Below are 24988 nucleotides of genomic sequence, written 5' to 3'. Positions count from 1 at the left end.
GTGTAAGGTAAGGTGGTATCTCACTGTGGTTTTGATTTGTATTTCCCTGATGATGAGGGACACAGAGCATCTTTTTCATGTGTCTGTTGGCCATTTGTATGTCTTCTTTGGAAAAGTGTCTATTCATATCTTCTGCCCATTTCTTGACTGGATTTTTGGTTTTTGGGTGTTGAGTTTGTTAAATTCTTTAGAGATTTTGGATGTTCACCCTTTATCTGATATGTCATTTACAAATATCTTCTACTCTATACAGCCTTTTAGTTTTGTCAACTGTTTCCTTTGCTGTGTAGAAGCTTCTTATCTTGATGAAGTCCCAATAGTCCATTTTTGCTTTTGTTTCCCTTGCCTCTGGTGATGCATCTACTAAGAAGTTGCTGTTTCCGAGGTCAGTGGGGTTGCTGCCTGTGTTCTCCTCTAGGATTTTGATAGATTCTTGTCTCTCATTTAGATCTTCTGTCCATTTTGAATTTGTTTTTGTGTACGGTGTAAGAAAGTAGTGCAGTTTCCTTCTTCTGCACTTGGCTGTTCAATTTTCCCAACATCATTTATTGAATAGGCTGTCTTTTTTCTAGTGGATAGTCTTCCCTGCTTTGTCGAGGATTAGTTGACCATAGGGTTGAGGGTACATTTCTGTGTTCTCTATTCTGTTCTATTGATCTGTGTGTCTGTTGTCGTGCCAGGACCACACTGTCTTGATGATCACAGCTCTGTAGTACAGCTTGAAGTCAAGCATTGTGATGCTTCCTTCTTTGCTTTTCTTTTTCAACATTACTTTGGTTATTCAGAGTCTTTTCTGATTCTGTTTGAATTTTAGAATTGTTTGTTCTAGCTCTGTGAAAAATGCTGGTATTGTTTTGATAAGGATTGCATTGAATGAGTAGATTCCTTTGGGTAGTATGGACGTTTTAACAATATTCGCTCTTTTGTATGAAGTAAATTTTTAGACAATTTAAAAATAAAGCCCAGAACTCATTGAAACTCCAGAATAAAAGTAGACAGTTTGGGGTCTTGGCTCAGGGCTTATACCATGCTATTAGGTTTATGATTGCTCTGGAACATCTAAAGCAGCTTATACTCAAAGATCTGCCAAAGAAATCTCTATCCTCTCCTCTCAGCTGATTCCTGTTTTTTAACTATCAATATTCAGAGAGATTTGATAAAATATACATTTTTTTAAAAAAATGAGGACATGGGTTTCAGAACTTCCTGATTTTGGACCAGAGAGAAGAGAATGAGAAGACAGTCCCCAGAAGAGAGGGAAAACAGGCACCAGGGGAAGCTGGCTGGCCACTCACTTTCAGCTGCAGTTCTCTTGGAAAGGGATGGACACTTCCCAAAGGTGGCCCAGGTAAGCAGGGGCCTGAGGTGGTGGTCACAGTGTTCCAGGGAGGAGGAGCCATGTATTCTGAAGGATCTTCAGGAAAAGTCAAACAGGAATAAAACTGAGTAAATGACGGTTTCATTTTTTATTGTCTTTTTATTTTTGCCAAGTCCTACCAATTCTAAACAAGGTCAATGGTAAAAGCCTCCTCCTCAAAAACACACACACATACATACACATGAACACAAAACTTCCATTGTTCTATGTTCTAAACAATTGTGGTGGTCACTGTCATTTTAATAATATACATGCCGGCTTCAAGTCAGCACCTATAGTCACATATCCTTTTAAACACTCTATTTTCTGTGGAGGTCTATTTGGGAAATTCCCAGTTGCAAAGTGAGACCCCAGCCCAAGAGGACCACACTGTCCACAGACCTGTGGAGCAAGGTCTCGGTCAAGGGGCACTGTGGGCTGGCTCAGTGTCCAGCTCCTGCAGCAGATTCTCAGCAAACAGTGACAGCATAGGGTCTGTAGAAGGACCACCTAGAACTTAAGGCACTTGTCTTCTGTCATTCTCTGTGGCCACTTGGAGTATCTGTGGTTGGAAGTTTAAGCCAAGGGAACAGAGATATTTCACTGAATCTGAATATTTTTTTTCTTTTTAACTGAAGCTTCAACTTTTAAAATACATTGTTTTAAGACAGAAGAACAGATAAAGGAAATCCGCTAATACTGATACTGACATGATGATTTCTGAAAGTAGCTGCACGGTACAGAGGAGCGAGCATGCCATCGCACTGACCCAGCCTGGGGTAGGGAGGCCTAGACGCGCAGAACCTCACAAGAACACCCTTCTTTCTCCCGAGGGGACGGGGGTTATAGATCATCCAGCTTTTTTGCGTTGAAAAAAATACATCCACCCTCAGTTCAGTTATCACTCTGTCAGTTATGCTATGTGACCTTAGGCAAGCAGCTGAACTGCTCTGTTCGTCATTGTGTAGCACGACACTCTGTGACTGTTTCCTCAGCTGCAGTGGGAGACAATGCAACCTCACATCTCCAGGGGCTCTGAGGGGGTTGAATGAGTTCATACCTCCAACAGTCTGAACAGCAAGAGGTGAGCTGCCCCACACCAGGATGCTGAGCAGCTGAGACCATCCAGACTCTCCCTCTGTCACTAGAGTTAGAGCCTTGGGTTGGGCATTCTCTGGCTTTGGCATTGGATCCAACCTCTTCACCTGCAGAGATGTTGGTTTCCTCCTCCATGAAATGGGGACAATAAGAGTCACGATGACATCATGCTGTGAGCACTAAATATAAGGAGACAATAGCTGTACACTCTTCCTGCATGGGCTGGGGCAGACCCTCAGGAGACGAGAGTCCCTGTCACTGGAATTGCAAGGAGACAGAGAAAAGTCAGGCACCATACCTCCAGGCCTGGCCCCATTGAAGAAAGGATGAAAAGGACAGAAACACCCAGTTACATTTGGCAGAGACTTGGAGCTTTTCTTTTTCAAAGACTCCCCTGCTTTCAAGTCTTGTTTGGCTACTTGGCTGATTAAACATTCTTCTTTAGAAAATTATTGATTTTTCCACATTTAGTAAATAGCTTTCTAACATGATGCACAATATTTATAGAAAACTTGACTGGGCTGCATGTTGTTTTAAAAGTTAACTGCTGTTTACCTCCTGGCAACTGGCTTTGAGGAGCAAAAGCTGCTCCCCAGCTTTTGGAAAGAGATAAATCACAAAGAGGAATGGTGCTTTTCGGCAGGATCTTTTTACACTTTTCATCTCCAGCAGCAGCTCTGCGCATGAAATAGAAGGCAGTAAATCATGCTTCCCTGGCTGAGCTGGGCGATTTGCAGGGTCCGTTTGGCATTTACAGCATTCTCCGTGGTTCCAATATGCTATTGTAACAATTTGGCCCTATTTAGACAATATAATTTTAGAGAACTACAAATGATCTATTTGATCTACTTTCCAAGTGTTGATTCTCCACAAAATGAGAACAGTAATACAATGATTGTTTGAAAGGAGGTCCCATAGATTGAACAGATAGAATTTTATTATCTTCAGGAAGCTGAGTAAGAAAACTTGGGGGTTTCTGAGAAGCATATAGGCGACCTAGAGAGGCAGACATCTCAAGCATCCATAGAGGACTTGCCAGGCACCAGGTAGGTCCAGGCCCATGCCCAGGACCCGGTAGGCAGGTGCTAGACCCCCCTCTGCAGCTGGGAGCCTGGACTGGAGAGGAGCCGTGCGCCTTCCTCCACAAGCACACAGAAAAGCCGGGCCCCATCTTCCCAGGTCCGGACTGCTGCCTGGCCACAGTTGGCATCCCCAAACTCAAGCGATTTAGTACAAACAGGAATAATAATAATCCCCACCTTCTGTAGCTATGATTGCTAGCAAATGTGACACTTGCAGCCATGTGACTCTGCAAATATCTGTCCTCCTGGGGCCTCAGTTTCCTCATGTGTGAATGATGTCGCACAGCCCAGAAGCATGTGGAGGAAAGGAAATGACTTCGTAAAGCTTTTGGCAATCCGCGCTTCACCCACAGTTGCCATCATCAGCCACGTGAACAGTCTCACATCCACTGTGTGACAGTTTTAGGATTATGGCTATCATTTCTGCTCTAGTTGGTTCTGGAAGCAGCCACCACAAGCAACTCCTGGGTAGCACAAGGCTCCATGGCACTGCCCCCGGACCCAGGGATGCCAGAAGGTATGCTGCAAGGGCCTGGGGGACGTTCCAGAGAGGAGCCACTCAGAGCAGAGACGATGGAGGGCACGCCAGAGGGTCTGTAACCCGGGAACCCAAGTGGACATACGTAGGGTGCTGGGATGGCGTGCATTTTCAAAGGTGGCCCTGTGACCCAAGAGCTCAACATGTGCCTGGTGAGCTTTCTCTGACTGCTGTGGGATGGCAGCGGCCACAGTTTCCCACCCCTGGTGCCCTTCAGTGGCACGCCTTGTGCCAATCTGTCATCATGCTGGTCACTGGGGTCCCCAGCTGCCACGGGCATTTCGGCCCCACTGCCCCTGTTGTGCAAGCTGGGGACTGCTTCTCTGCAGGGGCACTTTCTCTTCAGAGGCCCTAACCCTGCTGGCTGGGGTGAAGGAGAAGACAGCTAGGTGCCCTGGCGTAACTGCCGCTCAGACAGTGGCATGAGAGCAGAGCCAGGCCTACCTCTCCTGGAGGTGAGCTGGGGGCCAGACTGCCACCTGAGCAGCATTCACATTGGCCCTTCAAGTGCTGGGTTTCCTACTTTGCAGCCAGGGCTTACAGAGCTCCCTGAGTATCCTGGGGCGTCCCCAGAATCTGGTCTTCCTGACTGATCCAGATTATTCCATGGAAGTGTGGAACCCTCCCAGTCCTCACGAGGTATGAGGTGAGAGGTCAGAGCCCCGGCTCTAGATAAAGGCACCCTGTGAATTCTCTTCTGTGACTTCAGGGGACTGACTCCACTCTCCTGTGTCCTTAATTCTCCATCTGTAAAAGGCCGTGGTGACACCCTGACCCTCTGCCACAGAGCGGGAGGGGGGCAGACCATGAAGGAGCCAAGCAAGACATGCCGGGCCACCAGCCCACCTTGGTCACCTCTGTCGTGGTGTTTACGGGGCAAACAGATAAAGATGACTCCAGCTTATACACTTCATAAAAAAGCAGCTGACTGAATTTTGTGCTATTAAGTCATTTTGAAAATAAACCAAGTGACTTTTTTATATCCCTTTTTAAATAAATAGCAAATAACTGAACTTTTTACAAGCTGCTTTGTTTCCCTCGGCGTCTGCTTGGCAAGGGGCAGGGGAGAAGGAGAAGAAAGCAGGGCAACCAGGACGGGGTAGGGACACAGCTGTCCTGCTGCACCGGTACCTGGGGAGTGCCTCCAGGTAACACAAGCAGGTACTGGCTGCTGAGGTCGGTGACATGGTAAGACTGTGGGTGTGCAGAGGAACCCAGGGCCTGATGACAGAGAAAAGTCCTTCCGAATCAGACATTCCACCCGTGACTGCATTGTCCTGGACAAGAAGGCCTGATTGACACCCCAATACCAGCACCAAATCCTGTTAAAACTGACAAGAGTCAAAGTAGAGATGGCCCGCGGTGTACCGAGGCCCCACGTCTCAGGTTCCAGAGGATTCCGTGAAGGTGGAGTCCCATCACGTAGTTAGCTGCCCATGCTTACACCCGTTTGTCTAATTTTATTTCACCGGTGGCTAAGTTTCATCACCCTGCTGCTTTTCCCATAAACATTCTGGATTGTGTCTAGTTTCCATCTGAAACTATGAATTACATGACCCATGCCCTACCTCTCTCCAGCATGGCAAGGGAAACATTCCTGCTGACAGGACCCATCCCAGCCTATTTCCTATGAGCGTTTTGGTTTGTCTCATCTCCTTTCCCCAGTTCTTTCTAGAAGATAAAAGCTGGGAAGTGGCCTGATCCCCAGTCCTGGGAGAATGTAATAGTGCTGTAATATTCGGTGTCTCTCAAGCCAGAGGTGTCAGTCCCGGTTGGTGACAATCAGTAATAGCAAAGCCTTATAACAACTTCTAGCCAGGAGCCTCTTTACCAGAATGAGAACTGTTGGTCCCAGGCTAGGTCCAGCTCTTGGACATTTTTTTTTTTTATCATAGTCACAGTGTTCTTAAATTTTGAATTACTTATCAATATTTAGAAGTGTAAGATTTTGCATAAACATTTGGATTTCTGGCTGCTCCTGACAAATCAGAGTGTGTAGCAATGCTGGCCTCATGGCAACCATGCTCAGAGGTGCTGCTGTGCTGGCTTCGGTAGCCCTGGGGCCTCACTTCCACTAAACAGCATCCTGGTAACCCACCTATCTTCTACCTAAAGCTGTGATCATTCTTCAGCTGAAAGTCACCTGGCGTCTATCCAAAATTTTGTCCTTCTCTCTATATGAAGTGAGGCGTGGGCTGTCCTTCTAAACACATCCTATGACTCCTTGATGCCTCTCCAACAGATGTTCTTTCTTACTCTTCTGGAGAGGAACTCTGTTGTGTATCTGTTGGCAATAAGCTCCAGAAGATCCTCAGAGATTCCTTTATCCCGGCCTGAGCTGACAACATGCCCATCACCCTGACCAACATCTGAATCAAGGCAGACAGACCTGTGACACAGGCTGCCCACGTGGTGTGAAGGAGGAGAGCGATAGCCACTTGCCCTCAAACAGAGATGTGAAAAAGGTCCTCCTGTCCTCTTGAATGATTGTGTGAGCACTGGTCTACAAAGTTGCTGGGGTCAGGACAAGTTGGCATGCCTGGGAAAGTGGAAAATAAGAGATGACAAGGAACCTGGGACCTTAAAGGCATCACTGAATTGCTGCGTTAGCCGACCCTGAAATCACCCCACCTGAGACTCATTACATGGAATGATTAGCATTTTTGATTGTTTGAACTACCTATACTTTGGCTATTACTTGCAGTCAAAAGCATTCATTCCAGATTTTTGAGTCCTAAAGATTTTACCTGTGGGACAAGAGCTGACCTAGAAACCTTTCAAGTGCTTCCCGGGTGTGCAGAGCTTTGACTGCTTGCCAAAGCAAATCCCCACACATCAGTTCTCAGGGTCAAACTATTTCCACCACCCTTACTGAAAGAGAGGAAAGAGAGAAAAGTCTCCCAGTGGGGCTATTGCTCATGGAAAAGTAGGCCTTCCCTTGCCAGGGGCTGACAGTGAGGGAGATGGCTCTTTATATGGGCAGATATTCCAGATGGTGGCATGGAACTGCCAGCATAGACATGTTTGGAAAGACCAGCTCTTGTCTGCTTGTCTATGTTCCAACAGCCTGCCTGCCCCTCGGGGCCCAGTGACAGCAGGGAGCAGTAGACAGCATAGAGGGGGCCATGGCACACATGCCTGAGCTGGCTAGAGACCTGGTGCCTGCACCTGCCACCACCTTCCTGTTTTGCATGGGGATGAAGTGGGTGGCAGAGAGGAAGGTGAGACACCAGGCTGCTGCAGGTTCCAACATCCAGAAGCCACTTCAGAACCACCCTGGAAGCAGGATGGGAGCCTGTTTGGGATGAAACACAATGTTGCCACATCACACAGATGGACAGTTCCCCATGATTTCCTAAAAAAAGTTAAATCTGGAACACCCAGAGGCTCCTGGCACTCCACCTGAGGGATCCAGCAAGCACACACTTGGAAAAGGCAGAAGTGACTTTGATGTGTTAGTGATTCATCTCTGAGCCCCTCCAGACAATTATAATTTTAAATGGTGACAAGTTTGCAGGAATTGGGTTGTCACATTGCAAAACCAGCTGGTTCCATAGAGTTCTCGGAAACATATGTATTTCCATTCAACTCTACATTTCAAGTTAGAGGCAGTAGGGGTGCAAAAGGACAGTCATTTGCTTTACCAGGAAACTGTATCATTCAATGGATCAATGTAGGGTCATAAAGGATGTGGGTGACCTGCTCCGGTAGAGGTTTTCTGTGGATTTCTTCTCCACAGAAGAAGAAACTGGAGCAGCAAAATGACTCGTGAAGGTACAGAGCAGTAGTGGACATTTCAGCTCCACGGAACAGCCTGAAAAGGGTGAGTCAGCAGTAGGCAAGGCTGGCTTCCCCAGGTCCTTGCACCCACCTGAAACATGCTGCGAAAATGTGCCTGCAGGACAGCGTGTCCCCACCCCGGCCGATGTCCCCTTGCCTCCTGCCCCCACTGTGGTCCTCACAGTGTTGCATGTCACCTCTGCTTTCCTGCCATTCTCACTTCTCTCTTTTCTGCCTCTGTGATGACCTGAAGCTGCTCCCACTAAGGTCTAACCTCCATGGGTGACCCAAGCCCATGGGGTCCTCAATTACTCAACCTTCTGACTTTCTTCTGAAATCCTCTGTTCAAGGACACCAGGTAGTCCGCATCCCCGTAGATTCTTCTCCCGGTGGCTGTCTTCCTGGGTCCCTGTGTCTCCCTGCATGACCTCACCCCCACAAACACCCCCATTCCTGACCCAGCTACCTGCTTCTCACCTGGACTACTCCAAGTCAGCAAGACCAAAGTTGTGATCACTTTCTGCCCGGCCCCCTGAAGCACACAGTTACACAGGATGCACAGGGACCCTGCCTACCTTCCACCTCGCCCGACATCTCATAGATGCCATCGAGCCCAAACTGGCCTTCTTCTCCCTGCACAGTCACTTCCCGTGCAGCACTCCCACCACTGCTCAGGGGGACCTCTGCCTTGGGCTCCTGATGGGAGGCCTCTTCGGCTCTTGCCTCTCACGCTCCTGCTGGAAGGGAAAATCACTTTAAAGTATGACCCTGGCCCTTTCTTCTTCCGCCTCCACACACATATGCCACAACAAAATGCTGCAGCTTCCCACTGCTCTTGGGAGGAAAACCAAAACCCTAACATGGCCTGGTTAGTCCTGGTACTTTCCTCCTTTCTATTCTTATCTCTGCATCCTCCAACCGTAGCTCTGGGGGCTGCCGGGTCCTCCTCCCACAGGGCATTTGCAAGCTATGCACAACAGCCTGCTTACACACACACACGTACACACTCATACATGCATGCATGTCTGCACCCGCCTACACACATGCCCATCTACTCTCCTATACACATGCCTATACACATATATGTGTGTATACCTGCACACTCATACACATCCTTACATAGTCCTATACACACCCACACACATGCATGCACACCTACACACCCGTATGCCTACACACACAGTCTTTTACACATACCTACACACACATCTACACACATCCATGCATGCACACCTACATACATACCTATACACACATCTACACATACATATGCCATGCAAACCTATGCATACACTCCTATACATGCACACATGCATGCTCCCCCATATACACACATATCCACACTCCTATACATGCTTACACATATTCACATGCATACACTTCTATACACATGCATATAAATACACTGACACACATTCCTATACACATACCTACACACATATCTACAATACCTACGCATTCCTATATACACAGACCCACATACATATGCCCTTGTATGCACACATATACACACATGCCTATTCACAGTACACACATGCCTAGACACACATACACATACACTCTTATACACATACATAGACATACTCTGATGCACACACATAGACATGCCTACATACACATAAACTAGTAAACCAGTTAACCTGTTTAACTTCTTTAAGTGTTGGTGAAGCTGTGCCCATCCTCTCAGAGTAGATCCAAATTCCCTGTTATTTGCTGTCAGAGCAAGCCTCCCCACATTGCACCTCTTCTTCTTGAAACTTCGTATATTTGTAACTTCACATAGGCATGTGATTCACAGTGTCTCCCTCTAATAACTGTAAACCCAACAGAGCTGGAAACTTGTCTTTCTTGTCATCACTGGTCCCTGGTGCCTGTTACAAGGAGTAGTAACTATTTGGTGAATTAACTGATGAATCTCTAGGGTGAGCATGGAGAGAAGTGGGATCAAGCAGGGGAAGGCCTGTTCAGCTGGGAAATCCAATGGACATTTAGGAAGCACATTGCCAACTTGTCTCAGGTATTTACTTTTCAGAAAGAGATAGATATGTTCAAATTTAAAAACAATAGGGGAAAGTTTGCTGGGCTGGTTCCTGGCCCCTTCTGCTTGCAGTTCCTCCATTCGTAAACGGGAATGAAAGAGAATTCATGACTTCCTTATGCTGGCCTTCACCATGGCCCACCAGACCCCTACTCACAAGTTGTGTAAAGGCTGCTTTCTCTATCTCCACCATCCTGTGGTCATGGGCATAAGTGCATCCTGGAAGACACACCAAGGATCCCATTGTGCTTGCCTTCTTTTGCTAACATCAGGGTTCTTAGATTTCTGAAGTAGGGTTGACATTGAGATATTATTTTCAAGGTCTACCACTCAAGTGGTGACTTTCTTATTGTGTGACTTTTTATAAAACATTAAAGCCCACTGTCTGAAATACACTGTAAAATGCTTTTAAAGGAATAACATCAACACAAAGGTGATGATTAGAACAAGTACAGAAGAGGAAACAGCAAGAAGAAAGCCATCTGGTCACACTCAGTTTTCATCATCCTTTAAGGCATCCCCATTTGGAGCAAAGTCTCTCTGATGTGAAGTGTTCAGATTGAATATTACCACCTTCAAAAGCAGGAGGGTCAAGGCAGAGACAAAATGCATCCCTAAGGCTGCCAGGAGGCAGACCAGGGACTGAAAACCTCCAAGCACCACTTCCCCTGGCTCCTGTGGTGATGCTGGGCATGATGCTCATTTTCAGTCACACATGACAATCACCGTGGGGGTGTGACAAACCTCAGTGCCAAGCCCCAGCCTGGGCCAAGTAAATCAGATTCACTGTCAGTGAGGCCTGGGCAGGGTGGCAGGGTTCTCTCTCTCTCTCTCTCTCTCTCTCTCTCTCTGTCTCACACACACACACACACACACACACACACCTATACCACATTGAGAACTCTAAGTCCTGGAAGAGCCTAAGTACTCAACATACACTCACTGAACAGAGCTGTGGTTTCCCCTCCAGAGAAGAACATAACTGTAGCTCCAGTGGAAACTTCTTTCCTAGCAGCTAGCATTTACCTGGATAATTTTGTACACTGCCATGCACAAAGCCCTTAGGCTGAGCAGGACATCTGAGCAGAACACACACCTATGATAACTGGGAGTTCAAAGTGCTTTTTCACACTTTGTCTCATTAATCCTCTTACTCACCTGCAAGGGAGGTCCTCCCAAGATCACATGGTGGGATGAGTAATGGCAATCCTCTTTGAGCTGGAATGCCGCACCCAAGACCAACTTGGAAGAGTGATGGAGGAGTGAGGAATAATAGTCAATGGAGGATCTAAAGCTGATGAAGGAGCAAACAGGGATGATACAGCCAGGTATGATGATGCACTCGAGAGTGACCAAGGAGCCAGGAGTGATGATGGGACCAGGTGTGATGATGGACCCAAGAATGATGATGCACTCAGGGGTGATAATGGGACCAGGAGTGATGGTAGAACCAAGAGTTATAGAGGAACTAAGAATGGCAGAGGACCCAGGAGTGATGATGGGAGCAGGAGCAATGGTGGAACCAGGAGTGATGATGCACCCAGAAATGAAGGAAGAATTGGAAGTGATGGTGAGGTCAGGAGTGATGGTAGAGCCAGAGGTGATGATGTACCCAGGAATGACAGAGGAGCCAGGAGTGATGGCAGGATTAGGGTTGATGGTGAAACTAGGGGATGGTGTACCCAGGAATGATGGACAACCAGGAGTGATGGTGGGACCAAGGTTGATGATGGGACCAGGAGTGATGATGCACTCAAGAATGACAGAGTCAGGAATGATGACAGGACCGGGGTTGATGGTGGAACCAGGGGGGATGATGGGACCAGAAATGAGGATAGGACCAGAAGGGATGAGGGGACCAGGAGAGAGAGTGATGGTGAAACCAGGAGATGAGATCCAAGGTCATGACAAGACCAGGGCTGATGATGAGACCAAGGGTGGCAGAGGAACCAGGAGTGATGATGGGAGTAGGAATAATGGTAGGATCAGGAGGGACAATGGAACCGGGAGTAAGAATGTGACCTGGTTCCAGTGCTCAGAGGACTGGAGTGCTGGTGGGGTCAGGAACAGTGTTGGGACCAGGAGAAATGGTGGGACCAAGCCTGATGATGGCATTAGGAGTGTTGATGGGCCAGGAGTTATGGAGAAGGCAGAATTCTAACACAGACCTGAGGCTGACAGAAGGGCGGCACCCAGGTAAACATCCCTCAGGGATGGGTGATTATTCATTTCGACCTAACAAGCCACATGTGTTTGGAGACTATCAGGAAAGGGCATCCGCCTGAATCCTACCTGTCTGAGTCCAGCCCCTCTGAGACTGCTGTATGAATTCCATGTTCACACAATAACCTGTACATAGATGTCGATAGCAGATTTATTCATAATAGTCCAAAACGAGTAAGAACCCAAATGTTCTTCGACTGGTGCATGGTTAGATAAACTGCTGTCCATCAATACATGAATACAACTCAGTAATAACAAGGTAAGAACTATTGGCACACTTGTCAATTCCAGAGAATAATGCCGAAGGACAAAAGCCAGTCTCCAGGGTCACATGCTGTATAGTTCCGTGTATATACTAATTTTGAAATGATTAAATTTCAGCAAGGAAAGACAAAACTTTTGGTTGCCATGGTGGCAGTGGGGGTGGGAGGCAAGTGGATATGGTTGTAAAAGGACAGGAGGCGTCCCTGGATCAAGGATGATGGAAATGCTCTATCTTGACTGCATCACTGTCAGTATCCCAGTTGTGATATTGTGTTATGGTTCTACGAGATGTTACCAGTGGGAAGACTTAGTAAAGGGAACATGGGATCCCTCTGTGCTATTTCTTACAAGCTGTATGTCAATGTACAAGGATCTCCAAATTAAAAGTTTTTGTTTTTTTTTTAAAAAAGGAGAGGGTCTTGGGCACAAGTTTATTCACACACGCATAAAATCTAGGTGGAATTTGCTCCATCACCTGTTAGCTCCAGACAAGCCAAACCCATTCACCAAGTCCTGCCAGCAGCCACTACTGTCTCAGAACTGAGGCCAGAGTTGGTCCCCTGGTGCCCCACAGCTTCATGGTAGGACCGAGCTACAGGCCCTAGAAAGGAAGGGGGCAAGCTCAATGTATGGGAAGTACAGGAAGCCATCGAACATGTCTGTGAGGGCCACCAAAGGACCAGTAAGCAACGTGACCTCCATTAACCCACGAGGAGGCCTCCAACTGTCAGCACAGCAGCCACACCTCTGCAGCCATTATCTCCACAAGGTTCTGTTAAAGTGTTAGCACAACACCGAGACAAATAACTTAGCTATCTCTATACTGGCCAAGGCCATCAATGTTTCTTATAAAGAACCAGGTAATGAATATGTTTAGCTTTGCAGGCCACACGGACTCTGTCACAACTGCTTAGTTCTGTCTTTGTAGCTCAAAAGCACTTTACAATATGCAAGCAGATGGGCATGGCTGTGTTCCAATAAAGCTTTATTTACGAAAACAGGCAGCAGGCAGGATTTGCTCCATAGGCCATAGTTTGCTGACCCCCACCATGCCCACTTCTTACATCTATATGACATTTTTGCAATTCCCATGGCATATCCACCACCAGTGGGGTGTGGGTAACTCCACAAGCTCAGGAGTGGACTTCCCTTACGGGGGGGAAGTCTGGGATACTGAGGGCCAGATAAGGGTCAGGGGGGCAAGCAGGGGAAATTGAAGGCCGGTTTGGACATCCCATGCTGTCAGGAATCCTTATAATAGGGTGGGGATAAAGCCAGGAATGGGGTGTGTTATTTTATCCTTCAGCAAACAATGGCAAAGCGGTAACTGTCTCATTTTCCCATCATGCCAGCTCATGAGATTTTTCTCTTCGTGCCAGAGCGTATGTTCACTTATGCTGATTCTGATCCGGGCTGATACTAGGATTGTGAATCAGAAAAGGAAGACACTGTGGAGGCAAGAAACCCAGGGCTTTAACCAGGTCCTGCCCTCACCAGCTGCGGGACCTCGGAGCACTCGTGCTTCCCTTGGGATTGCTGGAAAATGGGAGGCAGTTGAAAGTAACTTCTTCTCTGATATTTCAGAGAGGGGGACAGACCATGAGAGACTCTTAACTCTGGGAAACAAACAAGGGGTGGTGGAAGGGGAGGAGGGCGGGGGAACAGAGTGACTGGGTGACGGGCACTGAGGCGGGCACTTGACGGGATGAGCACTGGGTGTTACATGCTGGCAAATCGAACTCCAATAAAAAAAAATACAAAAAAAAAAAAAAAAAAAAAGAAAGTACCTTCCTCAAATCACAGGATCCTTCATGTCATGAAAAGTAAGCTTTCGTCTGTACACAGCACGATTCTTTGTATCAGGAGATTCGGTGAAGTTGATCATACTTAGAGTCCTGCCCTGCTGCAAACTCTGCTTGTTGACTTCATACCTGATTTTCTCCCAAATTCATATCTATATCTGGGTAGAAAGCCCCTGGAGAAACAAAATGTATAAGTTACAGTCCATCTTGGGTATTAAGTTCCTTATCTAAAGCAGACAAAAACCTTGGGAAATGACTCAAATGCCGGGAAGGAAGTTTAAAAAAAAAGAGCTCATTTAAAGCAAGAACAAAAAATAATGAAAGGCGAGTTAAAATAACAAGGAAAGCCTATGACATCAGCACCATTTTTCCTCTCCACGGTGCCAAGCCCACTCAGAGGAGTGCTGGGTGAATTTTGCAGTGGTGGGTGGGGGATGGAAGGGTGAGATGCTTCCTGAGAAGGCAGAACAGGTAACTTCCTTTGTGCACTATCACCCCTCTCTGCAGTGTAACTCACCTCTGGGAAAGGGCACACGCCGTAACGCAGCAGCTTGCTGGGTTCTCAGCAGCTGGACTCACTCCCCAAACCCACTCACTCCCAAGGCAAGAAAAAGAAGGCCCCCATGCCAGGGACCACTGGCCCCCCTTCAAACATTGTCACCTCAAGATAGTGTCTCTGGACCCCGACAGTGGAGACGGTCAGTTTGGGGGGTCCCACCTACAGAGCCGTGAGGCGTGCGCTCTTGCCTCAGCTTCCTTTGCCCAGCGGTTTTTGTGAGACCGTGCCACACTGCACGCGGTGGTCGACGGCTGGACTTCATGTCCTGGTTAAGTGTCCCCCTGGGTGAACGTGCCAAGGTTTTTAAATCTATTCTGCTATTGAGGAGACTTGGGGGGTTTCCAGATTCTGCTGCACACAACAGAGGTGAACGCCCTGCCACTCTGAATCTGAAATGCATCACGACAGAGGCGTCCCACTTGGTGCTCCTCTTTCTCACTCACTGCGCCCTCCTCAGTGAGTTACCGACTCCTTGATGCTCTGAGCTCTAGGGGCCTTTCCTTCCAGCAGAGACAGGGGACAGGTAAGTGGCACACCTTTGGACTCCTTCCTCATGTTGCGCTGGACCAGCCCTGCATCCACCTGTCTGAGCCAGGATGTCTTTAAAACTCCCCAGAGGTCCTGCTCCTACCCTCACTTCAGTCCCACTCACTGGCAGCCTGAAGGCCTCACTAAGCCACGGGGCTTTGAGATTTAAAAAGCAGTGTTGCTCTCATGACTAGGTTAAGAAAATCAAGACAGAGCTTGATCAATTGAAGAGAAAATGTGACTAGAGTCTGGGAGAAGATGGGAAGGAGGTGTGTCAGGAAAAGTCTTGGGGTCCTTAGATCTGAGCTAGGTTTTAAAGGATACTGTGCTTTTGACTGGGGAAAGGGTTGGGCCTTGACACCCATCCTCTTCAGGATGAGAAACAGTATCTACAGATTTGGAAACAAGGCCCCACGTTTGGAGGAAAAATGGGGGTGGAACCAAATTGCTAAATTACGTTCTTTTCACCCAAGTGCCTTAGCCAGGCACTGTGCAATCTGCGTGGTGGGAGAAAAGGAGCAAGGTCCCAGGCACAGAGGGGCCCTCAGTCCTGAGAGCGGGGCTGGCACTGTGATGTGTGGCCTTTGCCTCCTGCCAGGGCGTGGCTAACCATGAACCCTGTGCCTGCCAGGGGGCTCATGCCCCCATGTCCTCTCCTTCCTGGAAGCTGCTCACCTGCCCTTGGACCCAAGAAGTCTGCCTTCTCACTAGCAGGAAAGCTAATGCACGGGGCAGGATTTCTAGGAGCCTTCCGCAAGGCCAGGTCTGCAGAGAGCAACCAGTGACTTGGTTTCCTGTGAGCTCACCTTGACGTGGCTCAGAGGACAGATACGTGGCGGGGCCTCCCAGGGGTGCCTGCCAGCTCAACCCCCATTCCATGGGAGGGCCACGGTGGCTCACACTGGGCTCCCTTGGCGGCCACCCTCCTCCGACGGTGCGAGGCCTATTGGCACCTGTGGCAAGTGCCGGAGGCCATGTATTTCCCAGAGACTTTCTGCAGAACTAGCAAGTTTTAAAAAGTGGATGTGCACATATGTATGTGACTTGAAGTTCCAGCCTTATTTACAGGAATACAATGAAATTAGTTCCCTTCCTCTTCCAGAGCTCCAGGCTTCCTCCTTCCCACAGGGTCCCAGTCGGAAGGACTCCCAGTACATCCTTCCACGGTTTTCTCTTCAAATATAAACATGTCCATATATGTGCAGTCCTGTCATGCGCACACTTTGTCACTTAGAAATATGTCTTGGAGATTGTTCCTTATCAGCTCCAACAGCTCTGGCACTTGATTCTCAAGTCTGTGTTGGATAATTTAGTCATAGCACATGCCATTAGTCAGACCCCAGCAAACTCCTTTTTTTTTTTTTTTTTTTTTAGTAGGGAACATAGATGGATGGAGTTTATTTAAGATTCTAGTGTGTTGGTTTTTTTTTTTTAACTAAAATGTAATAGATAGCTCTAAAGTTAACCCTTTGTGAGCTGTGTGTGTGCATCCTTTTCCCTCAGTTTGTCATTTGCCTTTTGACTTCATTTATGATATTTCTTTTTAGTTTCCAGACAATTCTAATGTTTATCTACTTAAATTTTTTACCTACGTCTTTTATGGCTTCCGAATTTGTATTTTATGTGAGCAGAGTTTTTCTTATCACACACCTATAAGAGAATGCTTGCGTGTTCCCATCATTTCACAGTTTTACATTATATTTATTTTTTGTTACATCTGGAGTCTATTTTGATCGATGGGGAAAGTTATAGATTTCATTTAGTGTTTTTCCAGATGGTTATCTACTTCTCTAATTTCATTTACTGACAAAATCTTCCTGCTGTATGTATTTGAAATGCCATTTCATTACAAAAGAAGCTCTGATATTATTCAGGAATATTCTGCTCTCAGTTCTCTTCATTGGCCCGTGTATCTGTCCATACACCAAACCACCACATCGCTTACACCTCCAACGTCTATGACACTGACATCTGAATTTTCTGTGCCTGAATCTCCTCTTGATCCTTTTATTTCCCTTGCCTTTCCTTTTCTGTAGGAACTCCCTGTAGATAAAACCCAGCTTATCTAGTTGAAACTAAACTATCTTTCTATTTTTATTTAGACAATCATGAACATATAGATCAACTGGAGAACAGTTTCAAGTCGATAATATGAAGGATTTTCAACCCCAGAAGAGAGAATATCTTTCCATGTAGTCATACTGTTCATTTTTCTTTTCTCTTTGGTGTTTTAAGTTTTCATCACAAGGATCATTTTTTCTTCTTTGGAGTTTTAAAATTTTTTTTATTTGCTATATAAATGGGATATATTTTGTCCATTTTATCCAACTGCTTTTGGTTTTTATAAAGTTATTGATTTTTGCAAATTAAATCTGTAGCCAAGCACTTGACTGAACTACTCATTATCTAAAATAATTTTTCAGTTATTTTTATTATTTCATACATAATATATTTTACCTGCAAACATAATAACTCACCTCCTCACTTGTATTTTTGACCTCAATATTTCTTCTATGGTTAATTTCACTAAAGAGCACTTCAAGAATATGTTCTATCGCGTGACATTAGTTGACATTTTTGTTTGAGGCTTTTATGGGAATGTTATTAGCATTTCATCATGAAGCATGCATTTTTATCAAAACATTTTTATCATGTTGTGGAAACAAATATCTACTCCTATTCCGTTGATTTTTAAAATCAGAAATATGCTGAATTTCATCAAATGCCTGCTGATCCTGAAAAAGATCATGAAAATGATTGCATGTCTTTTCTCTTTTGACTTAGTAGGAGATGCAGGTGGAGCCCCCACTTCCGAGTCCCGCACTTGAGATCTTCGTTCAAGCTGGGTGTGCTCATCTGCCGGCTGCTGGAAGTGGCAGTCCCCAAGGGCTCACTGTTGTCACCTCTCAGACCCCAAGAGCCTTTTCCCAGAGATCCCTTGGAGGCGGGGACAGCCCACACCGTGGCGGGGCTGGGACAGTTACAGAGCACCAGGAGTACCTGGGCCTCCAGCTGGAACAGGCAAGGGGTGCAAATCACCCTCAGGGCCCCTTCGGATCAGACCCAAGCTGATCTCCAGAGGAAACTCCTATTCACCCTGTGTCTCCTACCTGCTCCTGCCCCTTAGAGCTCTCCTGAGAAAGCATCTGTGTAAGAATGCCTGCCTCAGGCTCTGCTAAGTCAGACATAAAGTTATATGAATGGTAATTGACTCCCTAACTTGGCCCATGCTTGCATTTCGAGGAGGAACCCTACATGGTGGGGTTTCCTGTCTTCTTTAATGTATTCCCGGATGGTATGTGCTAGTATTTCACTTATGATGTTTTCATTAATGGTCATAAAAAGATTGTCTATTGTTTGATTTTTGTGTTTTCTCAGGACTTGGCATCATATTTGCTGAATAAAAGTAATTACATAGCTTTCTCTTTTTATCTACCTAGAACATTTACAATGCATTGGAATTATCTGTTACTTAAATTTGAGGGTTTCGTGACATTTCATAAAAATTATCTGGACCTCGGTGGAGGTGAACAGACCTTCAGTAACATTCTCAGTTGTTTCATGGCAACTTGTCTGTTTAGATATTCTTTTTCTTTTGAAGTCACAAGTATTTTTTCCTAGATAAGGAAAAATACAGATACTATGTTTCCAGAGTAACAGCCAGTCTATTTTGTTTACACAGTTTTAAACAAAATATACTTCCCAAATTACTTAAAATCATCTGCTTTTCGTGTTAGTTCTTCATCTTATTTCTACCCTTGTGCTTTGAGCTTCCTTTTTTTTTTTGTTTCCTTATTATAATAATAGTTTGGAGGGAGTTGTATGTAAAAACTATAGTTAATGCTTTAAAATGAAGAATAAAATAAAAGTTAAAAAAATTTCAAGTAGAAATCATGCCAAGTTCCATTACTCTGAGATGACACTATTAATAATTTCTCCTTCATAATGTGCTTACATATCTATGCATCCAAACATGTGCAGTCAGCATAAGTTGGATAATATCCATGTGATTTCAACTATAGCCATCGTTTTTTATTTTTTAAAAAAAGTGTTTTTATCTTGCTTACCTCTTTTCTTTGGCATGCGCACACAGACACACGCACACACACATATGGTTTTTCATTGAATTTGATAGCTGGTGATTTTCTCCAACCTTGTACTTTGAAGTTCTTTGTGCCTTAGTTTCTTAGATGGAGTTTTCTGATACTCATTTTTCTTATTGTGTTTGGTTGGCTTTAAAGAGGGGAGCTGGACACAGTTGCTCTCATTCTGGTATCTTTAAAGGAAAGACCCTTATATTAGCTCTCAGTGGCTACTGTAACAAATTAGCATGAGTTAGTTGCTCAAAATAACACAGATATGTTATCTTAAGGTGTTGGAGGTCAGAGTCTGAAATGGGACTCATGAGGCTAAAATCCAGATGTAAGCAGGGCCATGTCTCCTATAGACTCCTGACAACCATCTCCTTGCCTCCCCCAGCTTCTAAATGCTGCCTGTATCCATTAGCCCATGGCCCCTTCTGTCTTCCTAGCCAACACTGGAGGTTTGAGTGTTTTTCCTGCTGCATCATCCTGACCCTCCTACTTCCTTCCCTCACTTACAAGGACCTTTTTTGATCACATTGCGGCTTCGAGATAATCCAAAATATCTCCCCATCTTGAGTTCAGCTGACCAACAAACTTATTTTCGTCTGTGATCTTAGTCTTCCCTCACCATGTAGCATAAGATACTCACAGGTTGTGGGGGTTAAGATACAGATACCTTTGACTTTGTCTATCACAACCTCCAAACTACTCCCATAGCCCTGGGACTCGATCCCATGACATTTGCTGAGGTTCATGCGGCAGGACCTTTGGAGAAGCAGGCTGGGACGAGAGACATAGTCAAGAGGAAGTGAATTTCCTGGGCCTGAGCTTTGTACACATGCAGGCAAACTTCCCCCCTACAGAAGGCTCTTCTGGGCTCACACCTTCTTAAGCAACAACAAACATATTAAGTCATCACAGTTGACCTTTGAACAGCACAGGGGTTAGGAGCACTGACACCCCGCATAGTTGAAAAACCACATGTAACTTATTACTCCCCCCAAATTAACTACTAATAGCCTATTGTTGACTGGAAACCTCACTAACAACATAAAAGTCATTGACCCATATTTTGTGTGTTGTATGTATCATATACTATATTCTTACAGTAGAGTAAACTAGAGGAAAGAAAATGTTAAGAAAATCATGAGGACAAGAAAATGCACTTTCGGTATTGCACTGTTTTTATAGGAGGGAAACTGAGTGAGGAAACATTAGAGAGGGAAGCAAACCACGAGAGACTCCTAACCCTGGGAAACAAACAAAGGGCTGCAGGAGGGGAGGGGGCGGGGGGTTGGGGTGACTGGTGATGGGCACTGAGGAGGGCACTTGATGAGAGGAGCACTGGGTATTATACTGTATGTTGGCAAATTGAATTTAAATTAAACATTTTTTAATTGCTTGGCTTGCAAAGGATAAAAATTTTTTTTTGATAAAAATTTTTTAAATTAAAATCAATCCTTTTATAAATGTGCCCATGCAGTTCAAATCCATGTTGTTCAAAGGTCAACTGCATTTTCCTCAAACTTGTAATTAAGGAGCTAACGATCAGAGTGGTTCAGGGCCAGCTAGTGGTAGAGTCTGGGACTGTAGCCCACGTGCCCTACACTCCCTCAGCACGCAGGAATCATGCCAGGGACTTAACTCAGGAGGACTTTGTAGGAAAGTACTCTTCTGCTCCCTCATCGAGCCTCTCAGCTGGCCTTTACACATCAGAAAAGGGCAAGAAGTTGTTCCCCTTATAGACTAATAGGCTATCTGAGAGTTAAGGGTGTTTTCTGTCACCAGAGGGAAGCTTCTTCTCAGATGGCTGGATCTGCTACAACACAGTGGAGTAAAAGCGGCGGCCAGTGCCCGTCGTACCCCTGGCCTTCCCTCACCACACGCCATCCTGACATCCAACTGTGTGCGCCGACACCTCTGGGCTCAGGCCGGGGCCAGGCACCAGCCAGTCATGAACCTCAGCCCACCTGGCCCTCCAACAAGACAACTGTGCAGTGTGTGCAACAGCCCACTCTCAGGCTCCACAGCAGGATGAGGCTCCAGTTCCCATGGGGTCACCTGCTGGTAGCCCTTTCTGCTGTTCCGTTTCCCCAACAAATGAAGAGCTGCAGGAGCTTTCAGGCACCTGCGCCCATGTTCCCATGCTTATCGAAAGAGAAGCCTAAGAGACGTGTCTGCCCCTATAGCCCTCTATTCCTGGCAGGTGATGGTTCTTCACCAGGCACCGTCTCTTTCCAGAGCATTCCTTCTCTGCACTGATGGACACTCCACCTCCTATTTTTTTTTAAAAAAAACTACCTATGTTTGTAGCTTAAATACCTGACACTGGGGACACCTGGGTGGCTGAGTGGTTGAGCATCTGCCTTTAGCCCAGGGCATGATCCCGGAGTCCCAGGATTGAGTCCCACATTGGGCTCCTTGCATGGAGCCTGCTTCTCCCTCTGCCTATGTCTCTGCCTCTCTCTCTCTCGAATAAATAAATAAATAAAATCTTTCAAAAAATAAAAAAAATAAATGCCAGACATTGTGCTAACAATGTCACAGACCCCATTATATCCTTTAACCTGAATAATGAAAGTGGGGCTTATTCCCACCGTTTCCAGATGTAAGAAAGAAACTCAAAGAACCCAAGCACCAGAAATTGCAGAAAAGCCCAGATCATGCAGGAATGATGGTCCTAACATGTCAGAGGCACACTGCCTCAATGAAAGTGTCTGTTCTCATTCACAAGGTTGATCTCCTCAGCCAAGGTTAGTGATGATCAGTCTGGTAGGAGCCTGTCCCCTGACTCATTTCTGAGAAGTAAAGCTCCTAAGGAAAGGTACCACCACCCTTATACCTTTATGTCCCGGGCCCCACAAATCAGGAGGCTGTGCTTTGGCTGGCTCTCTCCCCAAAGAGCAAGGAGTCTACAGTTAAGGGCTGCATCCACCCAGAACCTGTGACCCCTGCCTCTGGACCACACTCTCAATAGCTGACATGTGCAGTGCTGGGTGGGCTCTTTCCTGAATAGCCTGTCCTCCTATGGAAGGAATAGCCCTTGGTGCCCCTGACCCCAAAGTGTGGCCTTGGCTGTTTGATGGATGTTTGTGGGGTGGATCTGCACGGTTAGGCCGCCTGGATATCATGCACGAGCACACGAGACCCCTTGAGGTGCAGAACAGATAGGCAGGAGGAGCAGGGAGGCTACCATGGGCCGAGGGCCAAGAGGAGCTTTGCCACAGATGCTGTGTTCCACCAGGAACGTGGAAGAGTCTGAGGACCCTAACTTTGGACTTCCAGGAATTCTGGGTCATGAGGAAGGTATATTTATCAAGATAGCAAGATAAATTTGTTTCATTTAACAGTTTGTTGGTGCGACTTCAGAATTTTAAATATTGAAATCTGCAGTAGACAGGCCTCTTGTTGTGCTCTGGCTTTAGGCTCCAATATCTTAGAGGCAGCCTGTGGGGGTGTGAACAGTGGGTACAGGGAGTGCAGAGGAGATTCCAGGGCTTTCGGAAGCCCCAGTGCCCAACCTGCCAACCTTGGCCCAAGCGGGCTGACCCTGTCCACGTTGGCAAGGCCTACCCACAGGTCTCTGTGCCCAGCTCTGGAAGTCACTTTGGCTTGTGAACTCCTCAGTGACTTCAAGGCTTTGTGAGACATCACTGCTTTGTGAACAAGGAGACTTATAGTCTGCGGGGCGAGGAGAAATCTGCCTTGTGCAGGTCAGCTGAAGCTGCTTTTGGGCTTCTGGAAATCACAGCACACATGATCGTGACACCAAATGAAATGATGAAGCTTTACAGACTGCTTTCAGAGAAATGACCAAACTGAGTCTGGCAAATCTCTCTTTCCTGACAGAGGTGCTCAGAATGGATCCAGCTTTCATTAGGACTATCTGTAGTGTGGCACAGGTTCCTCTCCATTGGATGGCTCATTCTGGCCTTGTTCTTTCTTTCTTTCTTTTTTTTTTTTTCTTTTTTAAAGATTTTACCCATTCATTCATGAGAGACAGAGACACAGGCAGAGGGAGAAGCAGGCTCCCTGTGGGGAGCCCAATGTGGGACTCCATCCCAGGATCCCAGGATCGTACCCTTAGCCAAAGGCAGACACTCAACCGCTGAGCCACCCATGCGTCCCTGGCCTTGTTCTTCTTTTTAAGATGACTTACCAGAGACGTGCTCTGATGGTGGAAATCAGTCCCTAGTCTTAGCAGAAAGTATGCATTTTTCTTCTGCTTGCAGCAGATCTTGACTTATGTGCAAAAGAAGTCTAGCAGGCGACAATTGACACATTTCTCCCCAAGATGTTTCATAGTAAAGTACTTTTACTTCCCATGAGTTCACTTCCTAAAGGAAAGATTGATCAGTAAGTATTCTACTAGATCTAGCTAAAGTCACTCCTTTTGGTTGAACTGAAGTTACAAATATCAACAAACAGTCACATGTTTTTCACAGCCTCCTGTCTAACATTTTAGGAATGTTCACACTGGGGATTATGATGTCAGAGCTTCTCAAATATTAGCATGCATTGGAATGACTGGGTGGCTCCTACAAGAAGCAGAAGCCTGGCCTCCACCCCAGATTTATAAGAGCTGATCTTGGGGGCCAGAGTGGGGACACCCACCCTTCTAATTAGCACCTTAGTTGATTCTGATGGAAGCAGATCACAAACCATGCCAGGGAAACACACAGAGACAGCACTGTCCACAATGCTTATGCGACATCCAGAGGTTGTGGGGCCAAGTTTTGGGGACAAAAATCTGTCTTTGAAATAAGATGGAAGGAAGAAGTTTGCCCCAGATTACAAAGAATTCTTTAGTCAAAAAATAAGCATGGAATATCAAAAATGTTTAGGTATCTAAGTTCATAACGATACTAAACACACATGGAAAACCAAAATTATTAGACACTGGTGGACAAATCATACTCGCCCCCTAAAGCCAGGCCCTCAGTCTCCTAACCCCTGGAAATGGGTCCTGCCAATGCTCTGAGTGAGCTTGGAGGCAGGTCCTTCCCAAGCTGAGTCTTTGAGGAAACCACAGCTCCAGCTACTTCTTGGCTGCAGCCTGGTGAGACTGTGCAGAGGACAGGCTGCTCAGACACATCTTGAGTCCTGACCTACAGGAAATGGGAGATACCGAAAGCAGGTTGCTATAGGCTGTTAAATTTGTGGTAATTTGTTACCCAGCAATAGAAACGGATACTTCTGGGCACCTGGGTGGCTCAGCAATTGAGCATCTGCCTTTGGCTCAGGTTGTGATCTTGGAGTCCTGGGACCAAGTCCCACATCGGGCTCCCTCCAGGAAGCCTGCTTCTCCCTCTGCCTATGTGTCTGCCTTTCTCTGTATCTCTTATGAATAAATAAGTAAAATCTTTTTTAAAAATCCTCTTAAAAAAAAGAAAAAGAAACAGATACTTTTACTTTTGGAGAATTTTAGAGAAATATCTCCTTTAGAAACAGAAGAAGAAGAAAGGAAATAGTGAATAAAAGGACTGAAGAAAGCATTTGTCCTGCCTTTCCTAGAAGAGCTGTACCTTAGGGCAACACAATAGTGGATGAAGCCAATTTCCTTTTTACAAAAATATTCCAGCTAATAAATTAGATCATAACAATAAATTTAAAATATCAATATTTGGCTGTCCC

At 46.1% G+C, this 24988-nt stretch overlaps 1 long non-coding RNA gene across 2 annotated transcripts; it reads right to left on the bottom strand.

Annotated features, from left to right (window-relative positions):
- Positions 1-1225: 1225 nt before the first annotated feature.
- LOC112673478 (uncharacterized) lies at positions 1226-23813 on the bottom strand. Of its 2 annotated transcripts, XR_004808859.2 has the most exons (6): positions 23514-23813; positions 19337-19545; positions 14168-14355; positions 8431-8589; positions 2418-6614; positions 1226-1414 (listed from the first exon to the last, which is right to left on the bottom strand). It is a non-coding gene; the product is annotated as an uncharacterized LOC112673478 (long non-coding RNA). The 2 variants fall into 2 exon arrangements; XR_007405638.1 differs by lacking the exons at positions 1226-1414; positions 2418-6614; positions 8431-8589 and adding an exon at positions 13099-13828.
- Between the last annotated feature and the right edge of the window lie 1175 nt (positions 23814-24988).

Source organism: Canis lupus, chromosome 24 (assembly GCF_003254725.2).
Source record: "Canis lupus dingo isolate Sandy chromosome 24, ASM325472v2, whole genome shotgun sequence".
Taxonomy (NCBI): Eukaryota; Metazoa; Chordata; class Mammalia; order Carnivora; family Canidae; genus Canis; species Canis lupus.
Note: the sequence above shows the minus strand (reverse complement) of the source record. Positions and strands in the feature narration are given on the sequence as shown.